Source organism: Pyxicephalus adspersus, chromosome 5, assembly GCF_032062135.1.
Source record: "Pyxicephalus adspersus chromosome 5, UCB_Pads_2.0, whole genome shotgun sequence".
NCBI lineage: Eukaryota > Metazoa > Chordata > Amphibia > Anura > Pyxicephalidae > Pyxicephalus > Pyxicephalus adspersus.
In genome coordinates, this window is record NC_092862.1 from 61,392,870 (window position 1) to 61,407,548 (window position 14,679).

Below are 14,679 nucleotides of genomic sequence, written 5' to 3' on the forward strand. Positions count from 1 at the left end.
GTTACCTATTACGTTACTGGTTACCTACTACTTACCCCTGAACTCTGTCTATATTATGTGTGCAAAGGCTGTGGCTTTTATTTACCCATGCCTCTGTATGGCCCATTAAGTGTACAATTGGCCAACCCTGCTATAGCTAGCTTTAATTCCTGAATTGGGTCCTGGGTCTTAGCTCCCTGTTTATACTTCCAGCACCAACAGCAGCACTACCACAAGAATTGTCTTAAGTCACTACTGAATGTGCCTGCTCTGTGCCCTCCTTATATAGTGAGGGAGCTAGCTTATCTATGCCCCTTATTGGTCCTCCTAGTTCAAACACCACACAGTATATCATGGCCTTTATAAATAAATTTGCAGTGACCCTGAACCAAACCTGCAGGATACACCTTGAACCCACAAGAGCAGTGATACCGAACCTCATCCTTAGAAGATATGTCCCTTAAGTCAGGCGTTTTGTTTTGGCAAAAGTAAAATCCACTTCTAGAATTTACTATTTGCGGCAGTATCTACTTGTAAAGGTATATTTGTACAGAGCACCAAATATGAGATAAAAAGAGATTGCTTCATGTCTGCTGAACTATAAAAAGCTTAGTATTTTTCTCAATATCCCAAGTCGTTTTTACAGTAAATTGACAAATATGACACACATCCTTTCCTGAGATGCACTATGCAAGACTAAACACTTCAACAGTCTATGAATACCATCGTCATAACACATGTACTCATGCAGCTTCTCAACTGCTCCATCAGGCTTATTACATTTGTCTGTCTTACCTCTGGGTGAACCTAGCTCTGAGCAAATGTTATTTAGCCTTCTTATCCATGTTTGGGTAACTGGATAATATCATTAGTTGTTTCCGTCCATGGCAACTGCAATCAGTTCAATTATGGATCTCCTACACAAATTGACAGTGTATGAATCTAGTTATGCCAGGGGATGCGTGATTTGCCTTTTCCTAGCACAAGCTTCTCAAAGGTCAATGATTTAGCTTTAACATCATAAAAAAATAAAATTGGTTTTGTTTAAAGGGAAAATGCATGAAAATCACAAATTTAGCTATATTAAAAATGGTTTATTGTTTTTTTTTTTTTGAACACTGTTCTGCAAACAAAGGCTGGTTTAAAAAAAATAAATGTACAAGGAAATGACTGCACCAAATTGTGGATAACACACAAGATATCTAGTATATAAAATGAATCTAAATTAAAATGTACAAACTCTGTTGCTCTAGTTTACTTAGCATGCATGCACTTAGCATGAAAAAATATCACTATGACTAGGTTTACTTTTATATTGAGCAGCAGGTACACCGATTCCCATCCATTGCTCTACAAAGTAGGTCAGCACATTTAAATCAATAAATCCCACACACAATAACGTCAGAAGTTATTTACAAATGTATTGCTTTGAAACAAAATAATGATATCTACTTAAAAATACTGTAAGGAAGGAAACATTTGGTCTTCTAATATTCAGAGTTTTTGAATTGCAAGGTCATTGTATTTTTTGTGTTCTTCTCAAAACGTGAAGCTCGCCCCGACTATTCTTCTAAAATAATACCAGTGATAATATGTAGACACCTTTTAGTTACCCCACCCCTCCAAACTAAGCCCCTTCTCTTTTAAATTTTCAGTCTTAAGTTTTATACCAATACAATAAAAAATACTATATTACAGCATACTAGTTGTTAGATTTAAGGCCTATTTAGTTTAGTTAGGGCTGACCCATTCACAAGCCAAACCCTAGGAAAGAGCCAAGGGCCCAGTGGATGTCCAGGGGGCCTTTACATCGCTCATGATCCTGCAGTAAACCCAGTGAATAGCTGTGCAGAGCTGTGAGTTAGAGCCATGCACCTGTTGGACTATACACAAGAGAGAATAGATTTCCAAATAAGCTGTATCTGATGGGGAGGATCAAAGCCAGCATAGACAATGCAAATAGAAAGCAGTAGAAAGACTTTTTATGTGCTTTTTGCATTCTTTATCAATGTAAATACAAAAAAAAGAGGAGGGGGAAGGGGAAGTCGCAACCTTGTCTAGGATCCTTTCTGCCTTATATTTTTAGGCTTTTTTTTATTTTTTTCCAGGTGATCCAGCCAGTATTAAATTTTCTTTTGTAGTATGATAGTGCTTAACTACTGTTATGGTAATGTATGAGAGTTGTCATTCTAAGGCATAGAAGTTGTTAGATCGTCAGAGAACCCCCATCCCCTCTGTAACAGAGGGCATGACATACCAAAGAATAAAACTGGACAGAACTCATACAACTATTTTGGATTTCAGTCCACTAGACTAGGACTGCACTGGATTTCTGATTGGATAAACAAGTACTTTTTTTCATAAATACACTTTATTCTTGATTTGGATAAAGGTTGAGGATCCGAGTACAACCAGTCAAGGATCTAAGGGGCTCCACAGAAATTATTTCAAAGACTAACAAAGGTCCAGAATATAATGACCAAATGGTTACACAAGGGCCTTGTTGGTTTGTGTATTAGTATGTAGTTACTTTGTATGGTGGTGAAAGTATCCACATTGACCACATTTGGCCATCACTGACTAAAACCAACCTTATCAAATTCAATGCCTCAAAATGCATGCAAAACACAAATTTCTTTAATGATAATGACAACAGAACCCAATAGTGTTCACTTTGTAACCATAAGCTATGTATAGTAGTTTAAATGTCACATGAACTTTGAAGGCATCTCCTTAAATTAGAACTAGATGATTCAGTTCTCATTTTAGCTTCCACTTTTTCTAAAAGAGCTTCTCAGCTATTTTGTTAACAAGCACCCTTCACCGACATGCTGAAGCCATTTTCATTGAATCCATGTGCTTCAGTGTGAGGCTATAATTAATAATTGGCTGGAAAATCTTGAGATATTTTACATGAAGTTTGCTCCATATTTAGCCATCTCTCTTACTGACATAATTAGTCTGTGAAGCCACAAACTATAAACAGATTTATTCTGTACTGGTAACAGACAAAACTGGTATGTACTAATGACCGCTTTAGTTGTTGCTAGCTGACGCAGAGAACTGAAGGAAACTGGTACAACCAACATAAGAATGATCATTCACTGCATAAACTCCTACATTCATTCAACCCAAGAGAGTGTGTTCCTATGCTGGGCAGGCATTGTGCAAACACCCCCATAATTAAATGAATTAACAATGATCGCCCTATATCTGTGGGTAATAGGTAATAATAATATTATGTGTTTTTATAGCACCAACATAATACACACACTGTACATAAAATAGGGATTCCACATGATAAGCAGATACAAACAATGGCACAGAATGAGGGCAGGACCCTTACTAAAAGAGCTCACAGGAGGCACAAGAAGATTTATACCTATAAATAAATATATATATATATATATTTTTTTTTTTTTAATTCATAATTCTCTCCAGCCCATTTTTGGTGGGCGGGCCACCTGGCTGCCCCGCCCCCTCCACAAGGCTCTTATCAGCAGCCCTAATCCTCTGCTGATAAGAGCTGATTGCTGATATGAGCCAGGCAGAGGAAGAAGAGCACAGCACAGCTATGATGAGATTGGGACAGGCTGTCCCTCCCTTATTCTCTAGCTGTGCTGAGTCTTCTATTAAAAACAAAACAAAAAAAAACATTGTGTAACAATGTACCACCCAAATGGGTGTGTGTAATGGCGTCATCGGAGCAGTCTGAGAGCTGTATGTAACTGCATGTCATTTTGCAGCCTTAAGCTACGTACACACTTCCAATTATTATCTTTGGAAAACGAACGACGAACGATCCTGCACGATATATACGAACGATCGTATAGCACCGATCCTGCACATAGAGATAACGACACGATCGTTCGTAGATATTGTACACACAATAGATACGATCGTTTGAGCGATAGAGGAACTGTGTGCACGACAGGAAAGTGAACGAACGTTCGTTCATTACGCATGCTCTGACCATGGACGATCAACGAACGACCGTACACACGAACGATGTTCAACGATCGTCGTCCAATCCGATCCGCCGGTCCGGTCGTTCGTTTCCAACGAGTTTCCTCGTTCGTCGGCGTCGTTGGTTACTTTTTTACGAACGATTTTTTGCCCAATCGATCGTTCGTCGTTCGATTGGAACGATAAAAATTGGAAGTGTGTACGCACCTTTACAACTCTCTGTGTATAAACCTTTAAACCATATCTCCTAAGCCGTATGTCATAATGACTTGAAAATTTCAGGGTACACAGGGAACACTCATAGTTAGTAACCACAATTTCAGCACTCCAGCTTTAAAAATTCCAAGATATGGGGATCAAAATTGTAAAAACTAATTGTGAAAATACAACATTGGGGTTTCTGTTTCAAAAGCAAATGCACCTAGGAGTCTTAAATTGAAAATGCATATTGGGGACCCCCGGGGCCAATTACATAAAATGGAGCATTGGGATGGGGCCCCTAAATTATTACCTACCTGTCACAAAATTTTAACTGTTGTACTATGTTACCCTGTCTGCAGCGGTGTAGTCGTAAAAAAATAAGAGAGGGCATGGTAATAGTGAAGGCTATCAGTGGCGAGCGCACAGGGAAAGCTTATACAGAGATCCAGAAAAAAGTGAGGGTATGGCCCAGGTGAGGGCCACTACACCCCTGCCTGTCTGCTTCTCTTCTTTGAATCCCTGGGCTGTACAAAACCAAAAACGTAGGTGCAGTGGGGGGAAACCTTTGGCTACCTCCCCCACTAAAATGCAATTACTTTGGCAAATGCACTGTCCTGTTGATGCCATGGTGATGAGAGTTTGGGGGGTGTTAGCGACAAGTGCTCCCCACTTGCACCTATAATTTTGTTTACTTGCACCTCTCTGTTCTAGAGAAATAAGGGTTCAAGGTCAGGAAGCAGACAGTTTGATAGGCAGAGTTTTTTTATATTCTAATGATGCCATGCTAATGAAATTATAGTGGGAATTATGCCTCTCACTTGCACCTACATTTTCAGTTTCCTACACCTCCCCATTCCAGATAAATTAGGGTTCGAAGAACAGAAGCAGAAAGGGTAGCATATTATTATAAATATAGTTTAGTGTGGTAAACAATTTAGGGGCCCCACTCAAATGTTCCTTGCTATCGAAGTGGCCCCTGGTAGTCCTTAATTTGCATTTTCAGCAACAGCAACCCAAATATTCAATTTCTTTTAAGTTTTTAAACTGGTGATCGCCATATCTTGAAATTTTTTAAGGAAGTTATTAGTAGCTATGAGGGTCTTCTGTGTACCCTAAGATTTTCAAGTCATTACAACTAACAATTTAGGAGCTCTGAAAAATTGAACACGGTGAGATGTTAGGCTTCAGAATATGAAAAGCATACTTTACACACACATAGCGCTATCATACTGCGGGTGGATAAATTTTACATTCAGTTTTTTTTTACCCATAAAATATTGGCAGTGATAAGGGGGGGGGGGGTCACTAGCTGTCCTGCTTCCATCTTGCTATCACATGCATTATGCTCCTAAAGCAACACCACATTTTAACATTATATAAAGGGTGTGTTTTGTTTTTTTTTTCTTAATTTTTGGGGGAAGACCCCACCTCTTCAGTCTTTACTGCCATGGTGGTAAAGGCTGAAGGGTAAATCTGCAGCCTCCTGGGGTATTTGGGTCACATATTTCAGGTGGCTGTGGGCTGCTCCTTTTGCGCATGCCCGACATCGGGAATGTATCATCATGGGCTTTCCTATAATGTAAAAAAAGTGTTCAATCTCACGCATGCTTAATGAGCTCAGCATTTGATGGAACGGTGAGCATCACAAAAGAGAGGGAGGCTGGGCAAGCGTGGGACTGGCTGGGATCAGCTCGTGGACAGATCAAGTGAGAATTTTTTTTCACAAAAGTTTTGCGTTATCTAGACATAGCACTAGGAAGCGACATCCAAAGTTAGGCTGAATTCACACTGGTAGTAAGGTTACATTTGCTGTGTTTACCCCTCACTTTCTTCTCGCCAGGTACTACTGATGCTTAAAAAACTGCTAGGCCTGAAAAAGCCCAGCACTTATGGCTGTTACCAATCCCAGGTGTCTAGCAGTTGCCAAGCAGTCACTCAGGAGGGGTAAATGGCCCAGTTTTTTTTACTGCTAATGTGAAGCCTAACTTGTTACACCACATGGATCACACTGTTACATTACTACAAGGGATTACACTAATAAAACATGGAACACTAGACAATTAAAATACACAGCACTGAACAGCTTGGGCATAATGCAAAAAATGGAAAGATTGGACACTTTACAAAGCCAGGCATTAGTAGGTTGGAACCTATGGCATAAATACCTGGGAGCACTAAATTTTCTGTGCCCACTTTTTTACCAACCGGCTACAGCTTCCTCCACCCAGCTGAAAAGATTTTTTTGGGAGAACAGTGTAATTGACTCAATCACTACACAATATTTCCATATCATACCTGCCAACCACTCTGGTTTTTATAAGACTTATCCTACCTATTGTACATAGACTCTGCGTAAGTGTAATTATTTAAACTACATCCAGAATTCAGGCCTATTTGGCCACAGTCACTTTTCACTATAGCAATTTCATTATCCTTTCTTGCTCCCGTTCTTTACAAAAGTCTAATGTAAGTATGTATGCTATGTGCAGTGCTGTATGTAAGCATGTGTGATGTTTCCATTTGCCTGGAATTATATGTGTTACTCTACAATTGGAAGTAAACCTTTGAAGTTTTTTTTTAATTTAATAATCAGTAGAGTGATGAATAATTTAGCATTGATGCTCTATAGAATAGTGTAAAACCCACAATTGAAACAGTTGATACAAAAGTAAATAAATAAAACATAAAGATGATCTATTACATGACAGAGTGTTTTCCCCATATGTTCATGTATATGTATGCAGTGTAAAACAGATTGGACCCTTGTCCACTTTTTCTTGCTGAGTATGTCTCTGAGAATTGTTTACAATAATTGACAGAACAAGAAAAAAGAAAAAACCTTATCTAATAAAACTTGATATTCTAACACTTCCCCACTGTATTCAAAACTATAAAAGATTTTGAGCTGAAGTAGTTTTAGAAGTTAGTAGAACTTTTAGTAGGTTTTAAAAGATTATAGTACTCTTTTTTGCATAGTTGGGTTTAAATATGGATCATTTCTGGCTAATTTCTGATGTAAAAAGAACAGTAGAGGAGTGACTAACATTTTCATCTTAATGCATTTTTATGCTAATATGTGTTAAAATTGCAGGACTGTATTAAAATAAATTGCATCTTATATCCCTCAATATTACCAGCTCACCTTTCATTGTATGCATCATGGAGGTTTACTTCTAAACACTTCCCAAGATGCCATTAGCAAAGCATTTCAACTGAAACTGTATTAAAACCAGTAATAGTGCTACCTAGCTTCATACACTAGACTATATCACACACCACTTATTCCCCACTATCCATGCCACACTTGGGTAAAAAAGGAGCATATTGGCAAGATATTTTATTTAACCAATCTTTACATTTTTTGACAGATTACTAATCTGTAACAAAGAAAAAATACTTTGTATATATTTGATGCAAATTTCTATGAAACTCTTCTTGGGCTAACTGCCACCCTGGCATTATTCAGCTGTTCAGGAAGAAATCTTTTGAGACCATATACTACTATTTTCCTGTATTGTGCAAAGTCCAAGTCAGCTTAAAAGAGGGATGTGCTAGTAAGAACTATATTGCAACTGGGGAAGTCTTAAATTAGCATAGCAAAGGGTTTTGAGACTTGCAAAAACGCAGCACCAGCTGTGAGCCTAATAGCATCCTAATTTACATTGCTACAAGTATTAACAGGCATCTGTATTAAATTACAGAATCTTCGATAAACATATAAAAAATATAGTAATTGTTATCAGTTCCAAAAAGGTTTTTGATTTTTTGTAGCTATTAAAACACTTGGTTAAAATATTTTTGTAAGATATTGAATAAGCTAATTGCAGGAAGTGTCATTCAGCAGCCCAGGGCCATCCATTACTGTCATCAATATCGGGTGCACCATAAACTTGTCTGGTCCTTTGATGTACGACTTGGTTTCAATTTCATTGTGTTTGTCGTCAAGTGTTAGAATTTCACATGTGACTTTACACAAGATGATATTTCAGAGTAATTTATCCTAAATCTATCATCCTATGTTCGATATTAAGAATGCCTATGAACCCCTCAAACGCCCCTTCTTGCAGTCACAAAAAAGTATGGTATACCATATTACCTGTTTCTTTTTTATCCATTTTTATCCATTGACACAGTGGGGTTGATTCACTAAAGGAATATAGAATTTTCACTTAACAAAGTGAATTATCTTCTTGCAAGGGATACATCACTTAATGAATATGGTTAGTTTTCACTTTGAAAAAGATTACCCAATCACATGAAATTAAAAAAAATAGGATTTTTGGTTGATTGGATGGTTGAGTTCTCCCTCATTTACTAAGCAAAGTTTAGCCTAATTTACAGAGTGAAGAATCCCTTGGAAGCAGATAATTCACTTTGCAAAGTTAGGCACCTATATTCATTTAGTAATTAAACTCCAGTGAATCTGGACTATTCTTTGTATTCCTATGTTCACTTGAATACCAGTGCAGTAGGCTTATATTGTTAAAAAAATATAATAAATTAAATTCTGCATATATACTATACTTCAGTTTCTCCTAAAAACTCCATTTGAACATTGTGCAGGCTCCATGCAATAATTATAGCTATTTAAAAATAAGGCACCCTTGTCTATTCTTTGAGATGGTATTCTTGAATTAAGAAAACGCTCTCAAGTTGAAATTAGTTACACATTTTTGTGGTTTAAACATAAACCATAGCTTAATTTAGCACAGTTGGTTGTTGATGGGGAGTTGTATTTCAGGTCTGATAGCTAATTTATTACACAAGTGCACATTCAGATTCCAGTTGTCTCGTAACTAGGTTGGGGATTATACATTCAATTATTATATGGTTGCATTTCACAACATGTATGTATAGCCACTTGTTTTCTATATATATAGCATTTTCTAGTCTATTTTAAGAAGCTCCCAACAGTAATTGGGCATGCATGGATTCTGTACAGTATTACTCCACAGTCTTACCTTTCCATCTACAGTTGCTCTAAGCAGCTTAACGTCTTCAAAGCCAGACATTAGAATATATATGCACTTCATTACCAGGAATTTACTGATTGTCCGCACATACTGTGGGAATCACTGCCTAATTGCCTGTTAGTTTACAGAATTTCCTGCCACTTTGAATGCACTCCCTTCCTTAGCACTGAATCCATGTTACTGAATTTCTGTTCAATATTTCATCATTAAAGGTGGGTGCATGTGCAGGATGTGTAAGTACCTGAATTGGTATCAGCCTTTTGCAATCCCTGTTCAGAAAAGCTGAGATTGCAGAGGGAGAAGCAGCCAGGTAGCCAGTCAGCTGCATGTCAATGGCCATGTGCTAACAAGGAGTATGTTATTGGGAGAAGAGAGCAGAGTGACAGAGAGATAAGCACTGCTCCAACTTCACTGACCAATGAAAGCCTGAGGACATGGACAAGTTGTTCTCCCTGCAATGTAATATGTAAATTATAAAGCTGGATGTACAGAATTCCATATACATTATATATGAAAGTAAGGTCAGTAAGAATGTAAAGCTATCGGTCTTTGAAGCTAAAGCATAAACAAATGCAAATCCAACAAGAATAGCTTAAAGAAGATAAATGGTAGGTTATAGACTGGCCTAGTCAAAGCCTTGACTTGAATTCTATTGTTTTTAATAATAGTAGTTTAGTTAATATTAGGAAAACTCAGAATAATGTCAGACATTGGCTGTAAAATACCTATGGGCAGTTGTTTTTGCTAAAGGAGATATATCAGCTTATAGAACCTGGGGTGTACTTACTTTATCCGCAGTACATCATTACATCTATTGACATTTTAGGTGTTGTAAAAAATGATTGACAATACACATTTCTGTATATATTATTATTATTATTCATGTATATCATCCTTTATCTGTAGGCACGGTATATGTACTAAATGTTACACTGTATTGCATATTGGAATATTAAAGTGTTCAGCACATCTTTGCACTTTTACCTGGTCACGTGTATAATGAAATAAAGGTAGGGGACACAATTTTTATACTGTTATTATTCATGATTCAATTAGTATTTATAAATGTTCCATCACAGAACCTTCCATTGTGTCAGTCATACCTTCTTCAGTAGGTTTGCACGATAGGTTTCTTGAATAATAACACAGAATTCCATTCTGCCACACATTTTACATCTTTTGTATTTTGAATGTTACAGTTGTATTCACAGACATTTAGTTTTTGTAATGAGTAGAGATAAGCAATTTAATCTCAGGGTATCAGAAAGTTCATGCACTGTTGCAGACCTTAACTCAACTTGACTAATACTACAACAAAACCTTAAGCCTTTTTTTAAAGGAAATATTATTTTGTGCATGGATGATGAGCAAGTGAAAAGAAGTGTTTTGGCTAAAAGATAATGTAAAGCATTTGACGCCAAAATATTTCAGCATTGTCAGAAAATGCTGAATTGAATTCAACTTGAGTCAAAGCCAGTCTTTTGGTGCTCAGCAGTCATTCCGAGAACATGCCAAGACTGAACTGTACTTTTTTTTTTAAAAATGACTTTGTTTAGCCAACCTATATAGCAAATGCAGTGCAAATAATATAAATTATTCAACTTTCAATATTTCTGTATGACTGTAACTGTATGCTCAAACCACAACATTACTGACAGCCAATGATCTTTGCATTTAAAAAAAACGGAAAACATCATACAGAAATCTTTACGCATGCTTAAAATTTTTTGTATCCAATGCTCTGTCATACACATGTGCACTTTGTTGAGTCTTATGCAGTGTGAGATTTAGATCTTAATCAAGAATTGTGATAGACTCTAAGTGCTAACTTTAATTTAGGCTGTTTAACAAAGGTATTACCCTTGTAGGCTTATTTTTCAGCACAGATAGAAAGAAAATATTTAGCCTCCTGGCTATTAGTCATCCAGCTTGGGCCATGTAGGTTTCGTGCCTATTCACACACGCATCTCTGTCTTAAGACAAAATCACACTATCATTAACATCAGATGTCAGTGTGGTCAAAGTGCTTGTGTATAGGACCAGACAGGCCCGCACCGACATATGTCCACACGGCCACACTTCCTCTGCACCATACGAGGCTTGGTTAATAATGGAATTTCGGCTGTTGTTTAAGAAAGCAAAAGATCAATCTGAAATCTTTCACATTTTTCTGGAAGTTATTGGGTATTCTACATTAATCCCATTTTTACAACATTCACTTACATTCGTAAAAATTGCCATTTAGAGTGATGATTTAGGTGAAAAGCCTGAACTCCAGAACTTTAGTACATCAATCCTAATGTCTCAATAAAAGAAATCACTGACTGATTGGAGACTATTCACACAAATGTCTCCAAACACACTCTTCAGGATCCTTTTACTGCTGAAACAGACTTTGACTATGTACTTTTTTACACACCATACACATGTCTTAGCAGATTGGTGAACCACTAGGACATATCGTGTAAGTATGACAATTGAATTTTGCAGTAAATTTATTGTATATATAGTCTAAATTTGTGTAAGGAATGGTTGAATTGTAATTTTTTAATGTCTAAGTGGGGATTAACCTTACTTTGGAGAGATTTCCTTTCACTTCCTGTTTTGTCTACACATATAGGAAAAATAACAGATGTTTATACTATTCCCTCCTTTATTTAAAACAATGAAATCACTTTGTTCTTAGGTTTGCCTTATTGATAAGATTATGCTGGAAAACGCCTGCATTAAAAAATCTCAACCATGGTAAAATAACGGTCATATCACTGGAAAATTTACAAAACACAGAATATAATACAAAACAAAATGTAGTATGTAAAAAAATAAAAAGAAATGTGCCTTGAAGCAAAATTCTTTATTTAATACTACAAAGTAAACAACTCTTCTGCAAGCTTTTGTTTCCGTGCAGACTATTGGTAGAAGTTTCAGTGTCTTGTTTCCTGTTATTTTAGACTTCTACATAAAGGTTGCTTAAACTCATATATTTAATAAATGCCCACACAAGAAGAATAATAGATGATATGGGTAAAAGGTAAACTCCTAAAAATGTAGGATGCAATGTTTTTACAGCAGAAAACCTTTAGCCTCCTAATCACATTAGAGTTCAAATACACATAAGCCATAATAGAATCCAAAACCATAACTTTTTTTTAAAAACAGCAATAACAGAGTAAAAATGACTTACCATCAGCAGACCCTACACTTGATTTAACCCATACGTGAAGGAATGTTTAATATTTGAAATAAGTATCTACAAGTTGTTGCACTTGTGTTTTGCATGGAAGTGTTTCAGTTACTACAAGATTGAGGTGGGGGGGAGGTTGTCTTCTTACTAAAAACCACAAGCTGATTTCCTGTGCAGCTGAAAACTCACACGCTGATGTGTGTATTTGGATAATACGCCATGTCATTCAGAAAGCCAGGGTATTTTTTTGATGATGGTCATTTTTTTTAGTTCAGTCCAGGAAGGAATGAATAATACACCTGCTGATAAGTGTTTGGATGGTACAGGGCAATGTAAGACCCTAATTATGATTAGGTGATATCTTCAGCAGGAAGTTACTCTGAAGTACTGCTAAGATAACTAAAGTTCTACTAAAGCCAAAAAGCCAAACCTTATATTTCAATATTTCAAAGCAATCATGTTGATTAGTGTAAATTACTTTTACATTTTTGTCAATTTTTTATTTAAAATTAAAAATTACATTTTCATGCCTTACTCCTATTCATTTTAGAAGTCCTAATAATGACATGTGGTTTATACTGTATTGCTTGGAAATATAGTCTGACATCCAATGTTTTTCCAACTTTGGCTTTCATATGGTAATACATAACTGCCCCCTCTACTGGGTAAATTCTTAGATAAAAGGAAATGCTTTAATAAACAAGAATTTTTTTTTCATCCCACGTCACCCGATCTCGCGCCTGGGTCGTGTGGTGTAGGGTAAAGAACTCAGAAAATGGCGGTGCCTGGAGCGCTAGCTCTGGGACAGATGCCGACATGACGCGGGACCTGATGTCAGACGCCCCCGGAGTGATCGGACTGCACTGTGGGATTTAGGGTAAGTATGTTTTTATTTATTATTTTTTTGGAGTATAGTTCCTCTTTAGTTAAAACTGTGGTGAATAAAATAAGAACCAAATTGGAAATGTTACATTCAACTAATTAGGTTTAACAAGAATTATAAATGGACAATTAGACTCCATGATTCTTCCTTGCTATTTTGGATTGTTGACTTTGAGCCTGATTTTAAAAAGCTCTCCAAGGCTGAAGAGAATACACTTTCATCACTGAAGGTGGGTGATCCAACAAACCTGGAATGGATCTGGACCAGGGTTGAAAGCATTTGCTAACAAGAAATCCAATCTAGGTTTGCTGGATCACCCAGCTTCACTGATGAAAGTGTATTCTTTCCAGCCTTGGGGAGCTTTAATAAATCAGGCCCAATGGTTTTTAAGTCCTAGGGCTGCAGTATGAATGACTGACTGGCCATCAGGCGTTGCATGGGTTTGCTTGATCCCAAGTCAAGTGTAAACCTAGAAAATAACCCGTAATAATGCATGAAACGGATGTTGAGCTTTAATTGGAAAATAATTCTGGAAAATACTGTTGTTATGGTAATGGTATGATGTTACATTTTCTTATCTGGTCCCATTAGATGGAAAGGGTCAATATGTTTTGGATTTTTAAATGTTACATTTATCTAGCTATGCAGACATTTACTTTCTGTGCACGTTTAATACTGTCATTCCACATAGCTATTTTTTTGCAAAAGCAGCAGTCTCCAGAGTTTATCTATGATTTTGACTCCAGGTCAGCCACTTCCCATAATAAAATGAGGGAATCTGCTCTTGCCTCTGGATTCTTTCTAAGTGTATCTAATCTTAGGAATGGGCACAACTGTGTGTACACCTGTATGACTTTTGTAATGTAAACAATTTTTTGATCGTTTTGTAACATTCATTAAAAAATATCAAAAGTAAAAACTTGCTCAGTTTGTTTACACTGTAGAAATACTTTTTTTCCATAGTTTTCATCAAATTATGGTGATGTAATTATGGAAAGATCAGTGTTGTACTAATTGGATAACCGCCACATTTAATGTGTAATTTGTACACATGCCTGGATTGAGCTGTCATATGAAGTCATTCATCACTAGAAAAAGCCAAATAAGGTGTTGGTAATCATTAGTGCTTTTTACTTTGGAAAGGTCTTGTGTTTAGAATTTTGCTTTGCTTTGGATATAGCAGTCTCTACAATCTTTCATATCAGTACTGATGCCACATCCCAGTTGTTACACTTTAGAATTTTGCTGTTATTCATTATGAACTTGGGAGCATATAAATAAAATGCATGTTTCTTTAAAAAATACACATGTTTTAGGAGCAATAAAGTTTATTCACTGAAAGGATTTAGGCTGTTCACCTAGTGAAGTCAATTATCACACTAATAAATGTGGCTAACATTCACTTTTTCGAAGAATATCTGATCACATGCAAAGAAAATCACCAGCTTCACGGCATTCACTAAGTGAAAATTGTATTAGTAAAGTGATATTTC

General features: G+C 36.6%; 1 protein-coding gene across 1 annotated transcript in view; it reads right to left on the reverse strand.

Moving 5' to 3' along the window:
- The window catches only part of NEDD9 (neural precursor cell expressed, developmentally down-regulated 9), a 75,902-nt gene extending 63,493 nt beyond the window's left edge, over positions 1-12,409 (reverse strand). The window contains exon 1 of the mRNA XM_072411687.1: positions 12,304-12,409. The gene's annotated coding sequence lies outside the window, so the exon portion shown is untranslated. The remainder of the gene's footprint in view (positions 1-12,303) is intronic.
- Positions 12,410-14,679: the final 2,270 nt, after the last annotated feature.